This window comes from Strix aluco, chromosome 16, assembly GCF_031877795.1.
Source record: "Strix aluco isolate bStrAlu1 chromosome 16, bStrAlu1.hap1, whole genome shotgun sequence".
NCBI classification, from domain to species: domain Eukaryota; kingdom Metazoa; phylum Chordata; class Aves; order Strigiformes; family Strigidae; genus Strix; species Strix aluco.
Genome location: NC_133946.1, coordinates 13,672,934 through 13,691,864, shown reverse-complemented (window position 1 = coordinate 13,691,864; position 18,931 = coordinate 13,672,934). Strand labels below are relative to the sequence as shown.

Sequence of the window (18,931 nt, the reverse complement as noted above, 5' to 3'; positions counted from 1 at the left end):
GCCAAACAGGACTGCGTATTGCAATAATAGAAAATAGAAAGATAGTAAATAGAAAGATGGTGTTCGGTATGGTTTTGCTTTTCACTTTGAACTTCATGACTTCTTGTTGCTAATTTCCCATCAAAATGGCTATGATACTGTTTTGTGTAGTTTTTATTTTCACTCCATTAGAATAGGTCTATAACTAGCAATGATTGAGTTGCTATTAATAATTCCCTAAGTTATTTACTTTGTGACATGAAAGACATTTGTTTTCTTTTTACATCACAAAATGCCTATGTCTGTATTCTAATGATACTCAGGACTTAAGGAACCTTATTCAGCTTGTTTCTGTGGTTCTTTCCCTTTTCATGTGAGTCCTCTGTATCTGGAAATCTGATCTGTAGTGCACTGTCAAATGGCTGATGTTGGTTTTGGGGAGAATAGGGTATGTGCTGCTGGGAGAGTGCCTGGACATAGTACAGATTGAGTTAAATTTGTCAGTAAGTCAATGGCAGTATTTTCTCATAATATTCCAGCTCTTCTTAAATTAAATCTTTTAATAATCATAAACCAGATAAATATTTGAGCAGGATTTCAGGTCTGTGCTCCCATCTAGGAACTGTCATCAAAAGTCTTTCTAAAGTAGATTTCGGATTCAAGCAGAGGTCTTTCTGTCAGCACATGGGAGCCGGGGAGCGCAGATGTGTTCCCTGGGGAGCAGCATGGTTTGCAAGCACAGATAGCTTCAGCGACGTGGGCGAGCAGCCTCTGATCACCGCCGTGGTCACCGTTGTGAGGCTGGCAGCCTAGAGGAGCGCACTGCGTGCTCCCAGTATGCCGCACCTAAAGATAAGAGCATGTGCACTGGTAGCAGTGGAATGCTACCCCAGAATGACAGAACATTTCTGGAGGGTCACGTAGAGGAAGCTGTTGCAGTCTTACGCATTTCCAGTTGTGCCAGACAGCTTTTTTTTGGTTACTCTTGGGCTGACCTCCTCCTCATCCTGTTCCAGTTTTGGCTAGGTCCTGAAAGAGCAAGAAAATGAATCTGACAGAATGAAGCTGCATGACATTCAGTGGATGATCCTGCAGGCTGAAATGGCTCACCTTGTAACCTTGTGTGCTACGATAACCACACATCCATGGGTTGTGCATCGACGTATTAGAGATACGAACAGTGTGCAAATAACAGTGATCACATGCTACATGAATTAGACGTTTTGTGCAGTGGGCAATTAGTGTTCCATAAAGAAACCAGAAGATACACAGTCATATGTATTTATGTGAGAGGAGTAGGAAAACATCTGCTGGTATATGAGTGTTGATTAGACCCAAAGGGGAATCTTATTTTCGCTCTTTTTTAATGGTCCGATAGCTAAAATGATACTCTCTACCTTACTCAAATGCACTTGGAAATGGCTTCCTACAGTGCCAGAAGTGGTTTAATTACATCTGATATGGTTAAAAGGGGTCTCCAGCTTTGTCTGATACAGCTTCCCCTATCTGCGAGTGCGTGTGCTCGTTTATTATTCCTACTGGTGTCTCCTTTGCCTGGCACGCACCTGGTGATTAATGGTGTGGCCATGGCTCGAGATCTCAGTGTGACGGGTGCCTCGGTGGTCTGGACGCAGCGCGGCGTGGTGTGTAGTGCACTGCCCGTCTTGTGTCTCACCCTCACATGCTATGCTTTGTGTGGAGCTCTGGAAGACCTTGCAAAGGCAGAGGCGTATTACCCCTGTGGTACAGATGGGGACACTGCACATACAGCAGAAGTGTGGCTTTTTCGGGATAAAAACTTAGTAGCGAGATCAGGGAAGGAATTATATTTGCTTTATCTTCTACTTCCACCCTTTTTGCCTCTAAAACAGATTATCTTTTTTATTTCTTTTGTATTTGTTTGTCTGTTTGTAAGAAATCCAAATTAAGATAATAAGAACTATGCATGTGTAGAAAAGAAAAAATGAATGCAGTAAACTTTCTTCACAGTGTGTTGGGGTTGGAAGGGATCTTCTGCATATACTTGTAAGAAGTGGTCCTAGGATCAATGCAGCTCTTGAAGCCAGAATTCCTATAGCTGTTGTTCATAATGTTTCCCTATGTGGATTCTCATTACTGTAATAGTTACTGAGCTGAGCCTGAAACCTTCCTCTCCACAGAGAGACTGTTTAAGGTCTTTGCCTCTACCCAGCCACAACCTTCATCATGAAATCTGTTTGTCTTAGAAAGATTTACCCCTCTTTAATTTTAGTTGAAATTAATCAACTGAATTAAAAAAAATACAGACATTATGAATACATAAATGTTTCTTCATTAAGAAACCAGGAAAAAACCCCTTGTGACATGGATGCTGAATTGTCAGTGAAGGAATTTGAAGTTTGAGTGCTCTGGTCAAATTTTATTACAGAACCCCCGTGGAAATGAGAATCCTTCCTGAAACTTCCAGAGATACACTCGTTCACTGCTTTCTGTTTTGTACTCTTACGCAAAATGTAGCATTAACATACGTATTTCATGTGAGACAGAGAACTTAAATGCTTCTCTGACAAAGACTTAGATGTTTTGAATTTAATTTTACTTGCATGTTATGATTTGCTTCCTGTTCTAGAAAATCAGCAACGACTCTGATAATCATGTATTTCTATTCACATTTTACCAACATTTTAACTGAAAATGTTTCATAGGAGAGAACCAGCAGGCTTAGAAGTGTGTCCACTGACAAGGCTGTATGTTGTGCTTGAAAGTGGAATTGCTTTTGCTGTAATTGTTGCTAACAGGCATTCTAGCAGGTGAAGTGGAATAATTAAAATGGCAACTTCAGCCACATATTAAAAAAACATGAAAAGGATGGTGAAAAGCCCTTTCCTGTAATGGTTTGCTACTGATGTCACAGCACCTGAACAGCTCTTTGTTCAATAAAAGCTCTTTACATCTTATTCTTCCAGCCTTTGCTTTACAAGAAGTTAAACGCAAGCTTAGGACAGCCTCCTGGCAAATAGATGTGTATGTTTACTGTGCTTTTTGTATCCACAAAAACAGCTGATAAACTTTCCCGTACAAACAGAATTGTCAACGCAATCTTTCTTTAGCAGTTAATCTGATCTACTTCAGCTGTGATCTGTTTAGTTACACAAAACCAAAGATGGTTTATCTCTAGACTTTTTAACTGACACACTGGAGCAAATGAGATTACACTTGTTTTCTTTGTTGAAAAATGGAAAGCACAAAATCCAAGACCTGTAGTATCTTGAATTACCTCAGGACCTGTTTCTGTCATGCTTAAATTTGCTACAAAGAGCGTGGCTCTCATCAGTGGTATCTCTCTAAACCTGCACCTGTTTTGAAATTAGAAGTGGAGGTGGCTTTGTACAGACTTGTTTAGCTTATTATTAAAATGTTTGGGATGGGAAACAATTTGCACCTTTTTTGAAAGTGACATTTACAAAAATCTAGTTTATAGTTACTCTTTCTGTTTTGAAGCTGTTTTTGTCAAGTTGTAAACACGTAGGAAGCAGTACTTCTCACAATATAATTGAATATTGAAGATTTGTTAAAGCTCCACCGGTTGAAATTCAATGTAGGACTATCATCTTTCTTTTGAAAAACAAGGGAGTAAAACCACAAAAAACCCAAACGCAGTGATACCCAATCTTCTGTACGTCTGAATTATGTTTTAAAAAAGAGGGTTTGTCTATTCTATGCAGTTAAGTAGTCAGTAGATTTTTCCTATGTTATTTCTGCCCGATAAACTTATCTCTGTCTTTCTGTGGGTTCATAATATGCCTGAATCTTAGAGAAAACAGAAGAAAGAGACAAGGGAAACAATTTTTGTCTTAATTGGTAAATCAACTGCAGTGTTCTCAGTATCTATTTAGCATGAAAACAGCCATTAGAATTGCAGATTTTGCTATCCATTTTGTTTCTAGGAACTGACAAATGTACAATTTGCAATCCTATATAATTATAATCTGATTCTAGAGATCTGTAATTTCTAGCAATATCTAGAAATATATCATTTGAGTGTAAATTTTCAGTATACTCTGCAGGGATTAATGGCACAACCTTAATGAGAATTACACTGCTTAATTCCTTGGATATCATGCTGGTATTGTAGCCTTTATCTCTTTTCAGAGGTCAAATTATACTGAAAAGCTGTAGCAGTACATCACTGGCAAAGAATGCTTGTGGTTTTGTGCGATAGCTCTTCTTTCGTTTATAAAACATGGTACCCTGTTTGCTTAGCAATTGTCACATGGTGAAAGAGAAAAATAATGCTTAGAGAAGAACAGTTTAAAAAAAGTAGATTGGATAAATGGTGAAATCTTTTTGATGGAATGCCATTGGATATTTTGTTACAGTTACAGATGACAGCTGATTGCCAACTTAAAAAAAACCCAACCCTAATGTCGACACACCTTTTAAAATCTAATTCTCTTATGCATGCTTTATTTTAAAGAATAGGTTACTCTTTTTGCACGTAAAATGTTTCTGCAAATCCTTGGAGTTTTCAAAACGATCAGAAAAAGCATCTTGTTTTTTCTTTTTTTTTTTTTCCCTCCTTTGTTACTGTTTGATGGAACTGTTGAACGTTTGACAAGCAGTTTAGAAGACAAAGATAAAAATTAATGATTTGTTATCAGTCTTTTCTTGTGGTGTTTGCTATTTCACATGCTATAAGGTTTTATTTTGCAATACTTAGCCAATTGAGTGGGCTCAGATAGCAGTATTTATGTCCAACAATAACAAGGTTTATTAGTCTGTTCAGGATCAGAACCCTAAAATTAGGTGCTGTGTGTGTATCAGACCCTATTTTCAGTGTCCAAATGAAGTGAAAATGGTGTTCTAGAATCTGAAATGTCTTGCATGGGGGACCAGTGGAGGTTTTCAAAAAGTACCACACAGGCTGTTCACGTGAAGATGTTTTTAAGCCTAGAATGGGAATTTGGAAAAGATAGTTGCAGTTAGAAATTTGAATTAGTTGGGTCATGATAATTAGCTCTTAATTTTGCAGTAATTTGATAACTGTGTCAGCTATAAGCTGTATACTGCAGAGATTTTCAGCTGGAAATCCAAAGCTTTTTAGGGACACCAATTCCCAGTTCTCTGAAACTGCAAGTCTGTGTGGTGACTCCTCTGCCACAGCCTTTCCCACAATCTCATTTCTTGCTGGCTGCACACATTCTTGCATCTCATATGTGTTGTAGAGCAAAATTTTATATCTTGAAAGGGATTGCTGTATCAATTAACTGTCCAATACTGAAAGAATCCAGTATTTGAGTCATACCAGTTAATGATGATAGTTTTCCAAACTGTATTGAAAAAAAGTAGTTATCCTGATTTTTTTCTCCCATTTTTAAAAAATATGTATCTCTATGTATATATAGTATATGTGTATATATATAGTGTGTATATATATGTATATATAGTTAAATATGAGGAAATAATGTCCAGTTATCTGTTGAGAGGTCAAGCTGGGCAGAGCAGATAATGTATAACTTTTATCAAGTCATCACACTTACTAGTAATTAAATTTTTTTTTGGTATTTTTCCATTTATATATCACTACAGCACGGCATTTCACGTAGCTCTTTGTAGCTTCACACAGTATATCATAAAGTGTTGAGAGAACAATCCAGAGTAATTTTTAGACTAAATGATAACTTCATTGGAGGCAGTTTGAGAGAACCAGATGAAGACAATTTGACAATCTTAATTGGTTATAGGTTGCATTGCCAGGGTATTTTGGGTTTCTTATTTGCTGAAATATTAATGGCATATGCTATATCTGGCACAACACTGGGGAAAATCCCGAGGTGTAACCCCCTATTTTATATGCTCTACCTTCTGTAGCTGCCCATAATTTTCAATTTGTGATGTACATGTGCTTTCTAGTACTGCCCTTGTGAACTAAGTGTGCTGCGTTTGCCATGCATTTGCCTTGAGATTCTGACTGAAGATTTGATTAAATACTTCCTGGCTTAACATATTAGCTTGATAGTTGATTTGAACTTAAAACTTTACACACCAGGTGGATTTGTATGTGCTCGTGATTAGTATCAGGACAGATAATTCTAGCTGCTGGAATCTTGCTTACATCAAGAAAGACTGCCGCAACCCTGGAAGCTAAAGCTTTGTGTGAGGAAGTTTCAGAAATGGAGTCAAAAGATCACAGGGTAGATTTCCATTAACTGTTGGAGTTTTCTGAGTGGACAAGTATTGTTTTGGATTGTAGTTTTGTGACAGAATTTTGATGGTGGAAGTAGGAGACTTAAATAGCTGAAATCTTCCTGTTGTGTGGCACAAGAAGAGCCCAGGTTTGTTTGTGCTTCCTAATATCATTTCCTCCCATACACATAATTAGATAAGAGGTGCCTCATGATTGTCAGATGTAACAAAAATGGTCACAGAGTAGTCAAGAAGAAGTATAGTTGGGACTCTGATGACTCATAATGAAGATGGAAATAAAAATATTCCAATAACAAATATGATCTGTTTCAAATTTGATTAATTTATTTGAAATACTTAAAGCTGATATGTTAAACTAGGTATATAAATTCAAATTGATGAGCACGGTTAACATTTATGAAAATCAAAGATGATTAAAATTTATGTAATGTACATAGTATGCAGCAAAAAGAGGTATATTGCATAACGATGTTGAGACTGTTACTTGATGTGACACTTCCAAGTACTTGTAAATGTAGTCAATGCATTTTACTATTAAAAGGACTATTTTTTTCTCAAATTGAAACACAAAAGTCCATACCAGCATATTTGGGGTTCCATAAAGTATGGTCAGAACACAGAAATACAGGTTTAATGCAACAAGTTAGTTTTTTTCATGAAATGTGTCCAAAAGTAGTATTTGTTCCTTTGCCTAAAATGTCCTGTGACATGAGTTTCTATATAGTAGTATTCCTTGTTATGCTTTTTCCTCCCCCTGTTTATTTTCTCCAATTATTTTTACTAGAGAAAGCTGGAAACTAACAGGCTGAAACGTGCATGTGGTGGTTCAGCTTCCTTGGCTGGGAGTTACACACACATGTGGAGAAAATCGCTTAACATAAAGAAGAATAAAAAAAAGCTGACATGCCTTATAATAATGCATACTTTTCTCCTCCACCCATAAAGAACTATTTATAATGGAGATAATTTTACTGTGTGTTAGAGCCATTGTACTTTGCCTGACAACAGTCTCAACTTCTGTCACCTCCTTTCCAGTGCTACCTCCTTCCAACACGGCACTAGTACTTAATAGTATCTTTGGAAGGGAGTTACTTGCCATGAAGAAAGGTGAAAGTTATATGATAGAATGGTTTGGGTTGGAAGGGACATTTAAAGATCATCTAGTCCAACCCATGGGCAGGGACACCTTCCACTAGCCCAGGTTGCCCAAAGCCCCGTCCAACCTGGCCTTGAACCCTTCCAGGGTGGGGCAGCCACAGCTTCTCTGGGCAACCTGTGCCAGGGCCTCACCACCCTCATCATAAAACTTTCTTCCTTATATCTAGTCTGAATCTACCATCTTTCAGTTTAAAAGCATTGCCCCCTGTCCTATTGCTACAGGCCCTATTAAAAGTCTGTCCCCATCTTTCTTACAAGCCCCCTTAAGTACTGGAAGGCAGCAATAAGGTCTCCCCGGAGCCTTCTCTTCTCCAGGCTGAACACCCCCAACTCTCTCAGCCTGTCCTCACAGGGGAGGTGACTCCAGCCCCCTGATCATTTTTGTGGCCTCCTCTGGACCCGCTCGAGCAGGTCCATGTCTTTCCTGTGCTGAGGAGTCCAAGCTGGACACAGCACTGCAGGTGGGGTCTCATGAGAGGGGAGTAGAGGGGCAGAATCACCTGCCTTGTCCTGCTGGCCACACTTCCCTTGATGCAGACCACCATATGGTTGGCTTTCTGGGCTGATGGCTAAAGTTATGGAACATGATTTCTTAATAGTCTTAAACACCCAGAAAATCTAATGAGAGGCAGAGACTTTGTTGGTTGTACCGTAGTTTCAACAGTTTCCTATAAGAATATGTAATAATATATTAATATGATAATTATAACTATTAATACGTAAATAAAATATTAATCCATAATATAAACATTGATATATAATATTAATGTAATAATATCAACTGGTTATTTTGCATACTAATACATGCTGGAGAGGAGAGGGCTTTCATCCGAATTTGCTGATTTATTGCCTTAAAATGATTCACAAAGAAAGCCTGATCCTGGAAATGTTTTACTGGGCAAAATTCCTTTGGAAATTCCTTTGGTTGCCCCCTCAGCAGCCTCCACAATACATGACCCATCTCTTGTGCTTCTCAGTACTCTGTAGCTTCTGGGGCCTTCCATGCCACTTACTTTGCCAGTCAGGCAGGTGGACAGGCGTAGGATTAGAGATCCCAGGGCTGCCAGCGGCTCCATTCTGCAGGAGTTTTATCTATTCTATTGAAAGTTTGAATGCTTTTGGTTTCTGTCCTGATTTAGAGCAGATGTGAATTTCAGGATGTCAGATTTCAAAATCTGGATCTGATCAATCAAATGGAATGAGTTTTCTCTGACCAGCCCTGCTGTTGACAGGAGCCGGTTGTGTGGTGGTCTGTCACAGCCTTGTGGGTAGAGCCCCCTCCAGTTCTCCAAGGAGCAGAATTCTTGAGTGGAGACCAAGAACATAGGGTGGCTCACAGGTCTCACTTGACGTCTGCTGTGGTGGCAAGCCTCCATGTATGAATGTTAGGCCTGAAGTGGTTTCCTGCATACTCAATAATGTACCCTAAAGGAATCATTCACTGTGCAACACCATCCAGGTGGCCACCATGTTTGACTTCTCTGTAAACTCCCAGAATGACTGACTCTAGGTAATTAGAGGGATGGGCTTTCACAGGACAGTCGTTAATACTCTGTTGTGAGTAAAGCTCCCCTGTTGGTTATCTGCCACTGCTTCTCAGTAGCTGTTTGCTTCACAGGCTGCAGAAAACTCTCTGACCGTGTTGTAAAGTTTTCCTGCTGATTCTTAAGTCTTGAGAGTGGATTCCACTGACCCACCTTTGGCTGCACATGGAAGCAAAGGAAAGAGAGTGGCTTAGTTCTGAAAGGGAGAATAATGCTCTTCAGGTTGTTCACTCACAAGATCATCTTTTCAGAGGGAACTGATAAATTAGAAAAGGTGTAATGTGTAAGTTCTTTTGAAATTACCTTTGAATACTGTAGACATTACCATGTTTTAGAAAGGAGTGAATACCTCTGTCTCATTTAAAAAAAAAAAAGGGAAAAAAGTCCCCATCCCAACCTTATTATTACTATGCTTTTCTAAGATTGTGGAGGACTGGAGTCCTACGCTTTTCTAAGATTGTGGAGGACTCCATCATGAAAAGGTCTCTTTTGTGCAGGCACTGTATATGCACATTGTGAAAACAATTCTCTGTCTCCAGGAGTTTATCATTAAAAATCCCAACCTGAAAGGATGGTTTATACACATGCATCTTTTTATGCCATGTGAAATTACTGGGAACATTTTCATGAGATTGAATTAGTATTGTTTGGGGCCTGGGCCCAGGTATGCCCAAGACTGTATGGAATACCCCATCTGAATAGAGTGCTGTTAGAAATAATGACCTGGTTTTCATTGTTGGGTACAAAATCTAGGCCAAATGGTGTTTGTTACTTTTGCCAGCCATCAACATCTTGCCACTCTTGAAATCTGTATCATGTACTCAGGCACCAGGATCTGACAAACTCATTTTTCCGCTGAAAATGTCCAGGATTGTCAGAATTTGCTACTTGTATAGAAGGTAACTAGAGAGAATGAACTTGAACCAAAATGAAAAATCTGCTTTCTTCAGATCCAGCAAAAGAGTATTAGCTTGGATTATAAAGATAGTCTGTGTGGGGGGAAAAAGTGACAAAATATTTTGTTTCAGGGTTAGTATTTATCATGAAATGACATGCCTTCCCTTAGAAACTATTTCATAGAAACTTGTAAAACCACTTGTAAAAAGGAAAAAGGATCTTAGCTGTTTCACTTCACTAACATCTGCTATCGGAGTTGTAATTCTTACTGTATTTTTCTTGAGTTTTGATTGTTAAAGCAGCTAAAGGAGAGTAGGTAGTCTCTTTTGCTTTCACATTTTCAATAAATTGATAGTTTAATTTTACTATTCCTTAAAAAATCCAATAAATACAACTGTATCTTTTTCCTGTCCTGTCCTAAACACATAGGTAGGCAGTGGGATCTGTTAGTAAGTTTCTGCACTAGTGAATTACCTCAGATACCATCTCTTTCAGCAGCAGTATTTGATCTACATATTTGTGCCTGTGTTTACACGCCTACTGCAAGGAGAAGCCTCACTGAACACCTGCAGCATTGACCCTGTTGTTGGCATCAGTGTTTTGTTTGTTTAACGCTTCATGATTACACTATTATTTTAAAGGCCAGCATTGTTTATAGGCTAGTTACTGTACCTGTAATGCTTCATTCTTGCATCACAAAGGTGTTTCCAAGAGGAGTTAAGATTTGCTTGTTAATCTCATTTTACAGGTGTCTTGGAAGGTTATCCTGTCTTACATAAAACAGGTCCAGTATCCCGCCAATTGGACAAAACCATGTTTCATAGAACAAGTATAAGAGAGGGAGGGAAAGGAGCCAGCAGTCACCTTACACAGGTTTTCTCTTGATCACAGTGGTTCACAGGCTTTTCCATATCAGAATCGCAGAGGTCTGTTCTAGGTGATGTTTTTTACCAGTGCAGCAATAGTGGAATGGGAGAGTGGTCATGGTCCCCGAGGTCCAGGCAGAGAACTCGCTTTCTGCAGTGTGTGTGTAAGTGCAGTCTCCTTATCCAGACAATACTTTTCCCTAGTTTCTGCTCATTTAATTTGCTGTTTGTTGTGGCTGGATGCTTTGTACACTAATGGGTTGGTTTCGTTTGTGCGTATATTTTACTGTTTTAATGATTAAGACTGGTTGAAAGATTTGGTACTGAAAGAGAAATCAGATTGACTGTTAGGGCTAGAACTTTCCTGTGGCTGGCAGAGATGTGTTTTCAATAAACGCACTTCCTGAAAGCCATGTCATTTGTCTTCTGGATCCATCTGCATTGCAGGTAGTGTATCTCCAGGTCAGGGTTTTTTTTCTTCACAATTTGCTCCTATTCAGGCACTTCTCATCGATCTACTTAAATACAACTTTAGCATGGCTCACATAATACCCAAATGCTATTGTGTGTTTGTGCTCCATCGTTCATGTTTATTAAATCCACCTCTCTCTTTTGGGACATAGATTTTCTTTCTAACATTGCGTTTGGAGTTTGTGTGTGTTGAGGGAGGTCAAGAAATAGCCCAGCCATCCATTTCTTCCCTCAGGTGTTATTTTCATTACCTGCAATTTACTGCTGTGTGCTATCTTATTCACCTCTGTGTAATTGCAGAGAATGAATCTGTACAAATATTAGTTCAACTGATCTTTCCAGGGCAATAGTGGCAACCCTGTAGTTTGGGTTATTTAAAACATGCAATGTGCTTTAGGGAATAGTTTTGTTTTTCCTCCATTAGATCTTTTCCTGGCTTCTTACCATCCTCACTGAGAGCTGTCAGCCTAGACATTTCAGATCCTAAACTGTAGTTACTTTTTCCCAGTGACTTTAGTTTTGTTCTTGGAAGGTGAATAGCAGTTTTCTGATTGAACTCAAAGGTGGATCTCATTAATACAAAGCATATTTACAGTATCTGTAGAGCTCCTATTGTTCTCTTCAGCACTGAGAGTCTGTTGGGCTGTTTGCTCTTGGTCAGTGCTTAGTTTATACCCTGTAATACACACATTGTCCAATATATTTTTACCTGACTGACTTTTTTTAAACTTATTCTGAGTGAAACATTTAGAAGACCTGATTTCTACAATTTCTGTTGGTTTCATATATCCCTGAAGTCGTAACAATTGGAGATCGATTTTAATGAACTGTGCTAATTAAAATAGAGCAAAAATGCAATTGTGTGATCATGCTGAGGATTTGGCTGGAGTTTAGTTTAACGATTGTCTACATGGAATTAAGAAAAAAATTATGAATGTGTGTTCCTGTTGTTACATTTTCGTTCAGTTAGTCTGCTTGTATAATCTGCCATGTAGCTCAGTTGGGACACTGATGTTTTAGTTCTGTGTGACATCCAAAAGAAGGACACTATTCACAGAATCTGGAAGGGACCCCTGGAGTTCTCCAGTCCAATGTCCTGCTCATAGCATGGTCAGCTGTGAGGTCAGATCAGGTTGTTCAGGGCTTTATTCATTTGAGTATTGAAAATGCCAAGGATGGAGACTGCACAACCTTTCCGGACTGCCTGTTATTAGATTAGGTCTCTCCAAAACTGTCCCTTTTCCAGGCTGAATAAGACCAGCTCCTTCAACCTCTCCTCACAGGACAAGTGTTCCAGCCCAGCTCCCAGAGCTCTTTGGTTACCGTCCTCTGGGCTCGCTCCAGTTCATCAACATCCTTCTTGTACCAGGGGGCTCAAACTGGATGCAGTTTTCTACATGAGTTCTCACAAGTGCAGAGAAAGGGAAGGATGTTAATCACTTCCCTTGATCTAATGGCCACGCTCCTGTCAGTACAGCCCAGGGTGCTGTTGGCTGCCTTTGGTGCCAGGGCACACTGCTGCCTCGTGTCCTGCTCACTGTCCACCAAGAACCCGGGTCCTATTTGGCCAGACGGTCCCCAGCTGGTGTTGTTGCAGGGATCTTCCTCCCCGGGTACAGGGCTTTGCATTTGTCCTTGTTAAATTCCAGAAGGCTCCTGCTGACCATTCCTCCAGCCTGTCAGGGTCCCTCTGGACAGCAGCTCCACCCCCAAGTCTATTGACTGGTCCCCCCAGCTTGGGGGAGTACTTAGTTCTCTCCTCCAGCTCATTGATAAAGATGTTATCTCTTGCCCAGGTGCAAATACTTACCATATGACTGAGAAGGAATTGAAGAGAAAAATATTAACAAATAATGTTCTGCATTGACTTAATGGAAAATACAGTGTTAAAAAGTTTTTTGTTGTTCTTTTTAAATCCCCAACACAGAGCTATTGGACACACATGATGAGTGTCATAGGTCTTAATGTACAATGGACCTTTAGATAAATGTTACTGAAGCAAATAGGACCAATAATTCAGGAAGGTCTCATTCATGTACTGATTTTTAAGCTAGTTTGCCAGCCAGGATTTGAAAAAAAAAAAATAAAGCATTTGGTTCTGTAATTATTTATGCAACTACAAATTCAGTCTCTGCTTTCAGCCATCTGCCCTGCAGGCATTACTTCTAGTGCCATTTGGATCATTGGTGCTATGTATGGTCCTCTGCATCTTGTTGTGTTTTGTGGTTGACTTAGCCCTGGTCATTCTGATACAAATATCTGCGTTCATATTCCTGCCTTTTTTTTCCCTATCCTTTTTCTTTATCTCTTTTAGTCTTTTTAAGCGTCTTCAGAACAGCTACATGGGCAGGGGAAGCAGTGTGGTATGCCTGGACAGGCATGCTTTTATTTACTGTGCGAGATTCACAGTGAAACGATTTTATTCTTCTGAAGCTGCACATAAAGAAATGCAGTCTTCATTTCTGCAGCAGTTCCTGGTGTCTGTACTTTCCTGGTCAGTTCAGTGGTAACTGATAGGTGTGCCAGTAACAGTAGGCTGTTGCCCTCTCTGCCATATAGGTATGGCATAGGAGAAATCCCAAGAGCTTCTGCTGTTGCTGCTGTTGCCAGTAGAAGGGCAAACTAAGATTGAATGTCCTTGGGCTGCTCCTCAGTGAAGAGGATGGCCAGACTTTTGCTTGCTTGGATGGCCCAGGAAAGAAGTTACTCATTTTACCATAAAGATAGTAACTGCAGGTTTTACTCTAAATCAGATGACGGAGCAACTGCTTTGGGGTCAGAAACCCTTGATGATTCCTAGCATGAGGGGAGCCCTTGCAGTCTTTCAGAGTGATTTGTTTCATTTAAAAGTCTTGGATTAGGGTGTGTGTCTGATATATAATAACGTTCTACCAAGTGGCTTCTGGTGAACTCAGCATACGGCGTAGATGGGGGAGCAGACCATATTTTCTGTGGGGACTTGCAGGTGTGGGGCTTTGCAGGTGTGGCACTATACAGAGATTGCTGGCTTCAACGGTTAGGAATTCATTGAATTTCACTTGTTTGAAGAACCTAACTCTGTGCCGTTCCCTCTGGAGCATGACTTCAGCCTGCAGGTCCCTGACCCTGTTAATGGGCTTTTACAGTAGCGTTTCATCAGTGCTGCTGGAAAGCTTGTTCCTAAAGGCTTAACAGTAACATTATCCAGAGCAGTTGGGTTTTATGGAACTACAGAGACTTTATGGAAGTATAGAGATTATAGAGAAGTGTAATTGGGTGAATATGACAGATGGTATCCAATAAGCCAAGTGCTATCTCTTTGCAGGAGTTTTATTTCATATGTTTTTAGACACTTTGTAATGTTCATATGGCACATTACACCCGTTCTTGCCCTTCTGAGTCAGCAGTGCTCTAAAAGATCCCATAACCTGCTTCTCTTGACACAGCAACATACCAGCTTTCTTCACAGCAAGAGTGCATGGAAAAGATCTGAGCGATTTTGAAGATTAGTCTGGTATGGTGGGGTTTTTTTCTTTTCTATCTGGTTTGATCATTTATTGTTTTTGAGTTCCAGTTGGCAAAATGGCAGAAGAAACTCGAGGTGAAAATATCTCCTCTAATTTTCCATTGCTTCTGGTTTAGTGTTATAAATGGGAGTAATATTTTCTTATCCAATTCCTTAGCTTTTTATAATGTGAACTCTTTGTTTCAGGAATTTTCCATGACTATGTACATTCCTTTTGCTTCTGTAAAGGTCCCTAATTTCACACAGAGTTTTTGGGTGCTGCTGTTAGTAATGTATCATCATGAAGCAGCAGAAAGAGAAGATGCAAGGGTGACGCTTTTAAACAGTGTATGGAAGTTTAGTCTTCGTTTGTTTGACCAGCAACATGTCTCACTGCAATTAGTGCTGGGCTGCAGAGATGTGATAGATATGATTTTGGACCTCTGTCCTGGTAAAAAAGTTATTGTCATGGAAAATGTTCCTTTATGAAGCAATGTCAGGAAGGAACAAAAACATTGTCTCATTTGTTAGGCAGAAACAATAGAGCTGCTTTACTGTGCCAGACTTTTTCTTTTAAAAAAATAAATAAAATCAGTGACTACATGCATCTTGCACATTCTACTTGAAAACACTTCTTAATTCTTTTTTCTTGCAGTGGCTTACTGAAATGTGAGCAGTTTGCATGTTCAAAGAGTAAAGGTGAATTACTTGATGTGAAATGTGTTATTTGAATTAAGGCCTTCTGTTTTTACTTGACTTGAAATCAGTCCATGTGGAGTTACAGTAAAAAGTAGCAAGATGATGATTTACAGAATCTTCTGCCTTCATCTCAGAAGTAAATTGTGGAGCTTCACGTAATCATGAAGCTTCATCCTTATAACCTGATTGGTTTTGGGTTTCTCTCTAAATGATTTTTAAGGAATACAGATTATGACGAGCTTAGAATACTAAAATTCTTGCTTATATTTTTGTCTTCATTATGACATGCAGCAGTATAGAAAGCCTGGTTGTTTTTGTGTAAATTTAATGTTGAAACTGTTTGTAAAATAGATTTTGTGTCTTAAAAAGGGGGTATGAAAAGTAATACTTTGACAAAAAGGTGGTTGTTCATTTAATGTATTCCCCTTTAGAAAACAGGAGGTGGGGATATTTGAGTCTATTGTTGTGTTTAAAATTTGAAAATAATGCTATCTAAATTTAATACTTAAGTCTCGGTGGGTCTTGTTCCAGGCTGCTTACATGAATCTTTATAATACATAGCTATAGGTTTGATAAGCTCTAATGGGTGCATTGCTCAAATTGTGTATAGATGGATGGGTTTTCCCTGGATAATTATCTGCAAGGAAATATATACAAGCTCTGATTTGTTAACTGAATTTGGACCAGACTATTACTGCTGACCTGAAGTGCTGTTTACAATATTATATATAGTGTAAAAATGCTTTTTTGTTTTAAATGGGTCAAAACCGTGGCTGAGATGCCAGGTGGATATATGATACTTGATCAAATAGGAGTAAAAAATGAACCTTGCTGGATCTTCAGGATGCTTCAGCATGATCAGCAGCTTGCTAATGTGTATGCATTCTCTTCAATAATTCAATTTGCATTAATTATAAAGTTATATTTCTCTATTAAGACTGACTGAGTTTCATGCTGCTGCTGGGATTTTCTAGCATCACATCAAACATGTAGGCAGAATTGTTCTAACAGCCTTGCTCTCTCTGAGATTATTTCCTGTAGTGGTCCGGCCATGTTACAGCCATAGTTTTTCCATTGTACTGGACCTTTAGTCTCTGACCATCCCAGTTATTTGGGCCACTGAGCAACAAAACCATGGCCATTTCTGAAACTGGGCAGGATAGGCTGGGTCCTCACCATGTGCATAACTCTTCCAGGGGAAAGAGCAACTGATTTTTTTTTTTTTTTTTTTTTTTTTTTCCCAGAGATCAGGAAGCGCAAAGGACTGTGCTTCTACTCCTAGACTTTTGTGTTTTCCAAAGAAAGAAAAGTGTAGGTTCTCTGGATTTCAGCTCTTGGACCCCAGAGCATCTGTCAGAGTGCATGGACTGGCAGATGCTGAGGCAAGATCATCTGCTAAATGTCTCTGCAAGGCTTCACTGAAGTGTGAGAAAAAGGATCAGTGATGGTTACACACTTGCATCTGAGTCTGCTGCAGGTGTTTTTCAAGGTAGCAAGAATAAGGGCCTGATGGAATTGCTACAGAAACAGAGCTTATTTAATTTATGTGTCTATTAAAACCCTTATGTCCCTTAATGGCAAATGTTGGGAGTCACCCAGTCTCAGGAGAGTTCTTTCACTGAAAATCAGGGAATGTGAAATAATGGCTGCTATCAGCAACTCCAAGGTCCGCTAGTCCTGTAGAAAATATTAACAAAGTACACAGCCTCAAACTGGAGTGCTCTGCTGTTATAGAAGAAGAGTATATAGGTTAAATGGATCCTTTTTTTATTTGGACTTGCATAAGAATTATTTAGGTTCAAGAAAGTACGGAATTGCAGCTTTTCAGTGATACTGACATTGAGTAACTGTTAAAATAGACAGAGTTGGTGGTAATGAGGCCTTTTTTACACTCTGAAGGCTTCAGGAGAGTGGTGTGGCTGTCTCGTCAGAGTAAGGCATTGTCAGACAAGTCCAGTAATCTAGAGGGGGAGAGAATTGTTGAAGTAGCTGTATTCTACTGAACCTCGGTATCAGTGAAGAAAGCTGGAGTTCAATTTTAGTTGTTGAATGTTATAGCTTCAATAATGCAAGGCTTGTAGTTAATACATATTTACAAAAGGATTGTGAAAAACTACCCAGAATGTTATAAAATATGAAGTGAGAGAATGAAGGACCTGGAAGTCCCAGACAAGCTTGTCAGCTGGTTTTCAAGGTGTGCTGCTCTTTTGTGTCAGCTTTGATTGCGTATATTCAGAGGCTCTAAAAACAGCATCTTGCAGTAGAAGGGCAAAATGGAGAGGTCTTTCAGTGTCATAGCATCTGTAGTTTTTGGGTGGAGTTTTTTTTTTTTTCTTGGCAGTCTTGTGGTGTGTCTGATAGTTGCTTTGCATTCGTGGAATGCTGCATCAGGGCAAATCACACCCTTCCTCTGACTGGTGTTTGCTGTGGTCCTTAAATTGCCATATTTACTGAGGTAAGGTTGGGCATAAAGGGACCTAAGGGAGCTGTGCTTGTTTACCTGAACCAGAATTTAGCTTTCTGTGGCTTCCCAAGAGGCACAGGTAAGGTTTAGATCCTGATGGAAGACATTTTCCTGACCCCTTGTTCCATGCGGTGTGCTGTGCCAGGATATGGTGTGATGGGAAAGCAGAGGAAGCTAGAGTCATCTGGAGTGCTTAAACACCTTCTCTGTGATAGAGAATTTAGAATTATAGCCAATCTAGCATAATACTGAAAACCATTATATTCACATAAAGATAATTACTGAACTGGTGGTTTATGGGAATGTCTGAGAAGTGTATATATAGCTCATTTAACATATGTGAGGGAGTCAGCATAGTCTGATTTATAAAGCAGAAGATGAGAGGAGAGAAGAGATCAGAGTTTTCTCCTTAGCTTTGCAAATGACTGGTGGAGTGGAGCAATATTGGCTCTTGACCTCTCTGGGTATTACAGCTGTATATGCGTTGCTGCCTCTGCAGTTCTTATGGTCTGTATTAGCATCATTACATAGTTTTGACTTTTTTCAAGCATTGTCTTAAATGAGGAGGATTTGTTCAGGCCATAAAGCCTGAAACTGAGCCATCTTTTACTCAGTTGTTTGGCCAAAGATATCTGTTAGGGTAGTTTTACTTTCTAGCAGTGCAGCTAATATGTATTACAGTTGTAGTGAAGCACTCTTGAAAAAAATCTGGTATTGTATACCATGGAGGAATGTGTGTCTTCTTTTTATAACTTGTTTCTGAAATTTATCAAAGGAAGAATGCTTGCTGTAAAGCAGAACACTTTTGTGAGTGTGAGGGTTTTTTACTTTAATTATTTTGCGGACTATGAGTAATGCATTACCTCTACAAGAGACTGTGTAATTTCATACCTGAGGTTCTTGTACAGCACAGTTTCATTCTGTGGAACATCAGCCTTTTGTAACATATAACCTGAGTATAAATTGTAAAAGGCTGATGCTACCAATAATGCTTAATTATAGGTTTTGATAATGCTGTCATTGGAAAGGTGGCATTCTGCGTGCCTTTATTAGCTGTCCTGTCTAACTCTACTGTGATGTTACTGTCTCCTAAAGAGTATATATTAATACATGGGAAGTAATATTTTTTAATGAAGTTTCCATTGCAGTACGATTTGGTTGTACAGAGGTCAGAATCCAGGTT

At 39.3% G+C, this 18,931-nt stretch overlaps 1 protein-coding gene across 8 annotated transcripts in view; it reads left to right on the top strand.

The window, feature by feature from the left end:
* TUB (TUB bipartite transcription factor) overlaps window positions 1–18,931 on the top strand; it is a 154,404-nt gene that overhangs the window by 88,520 nt on the left and 46,953 nt on the right. The window lies entirely within an intron of this gene.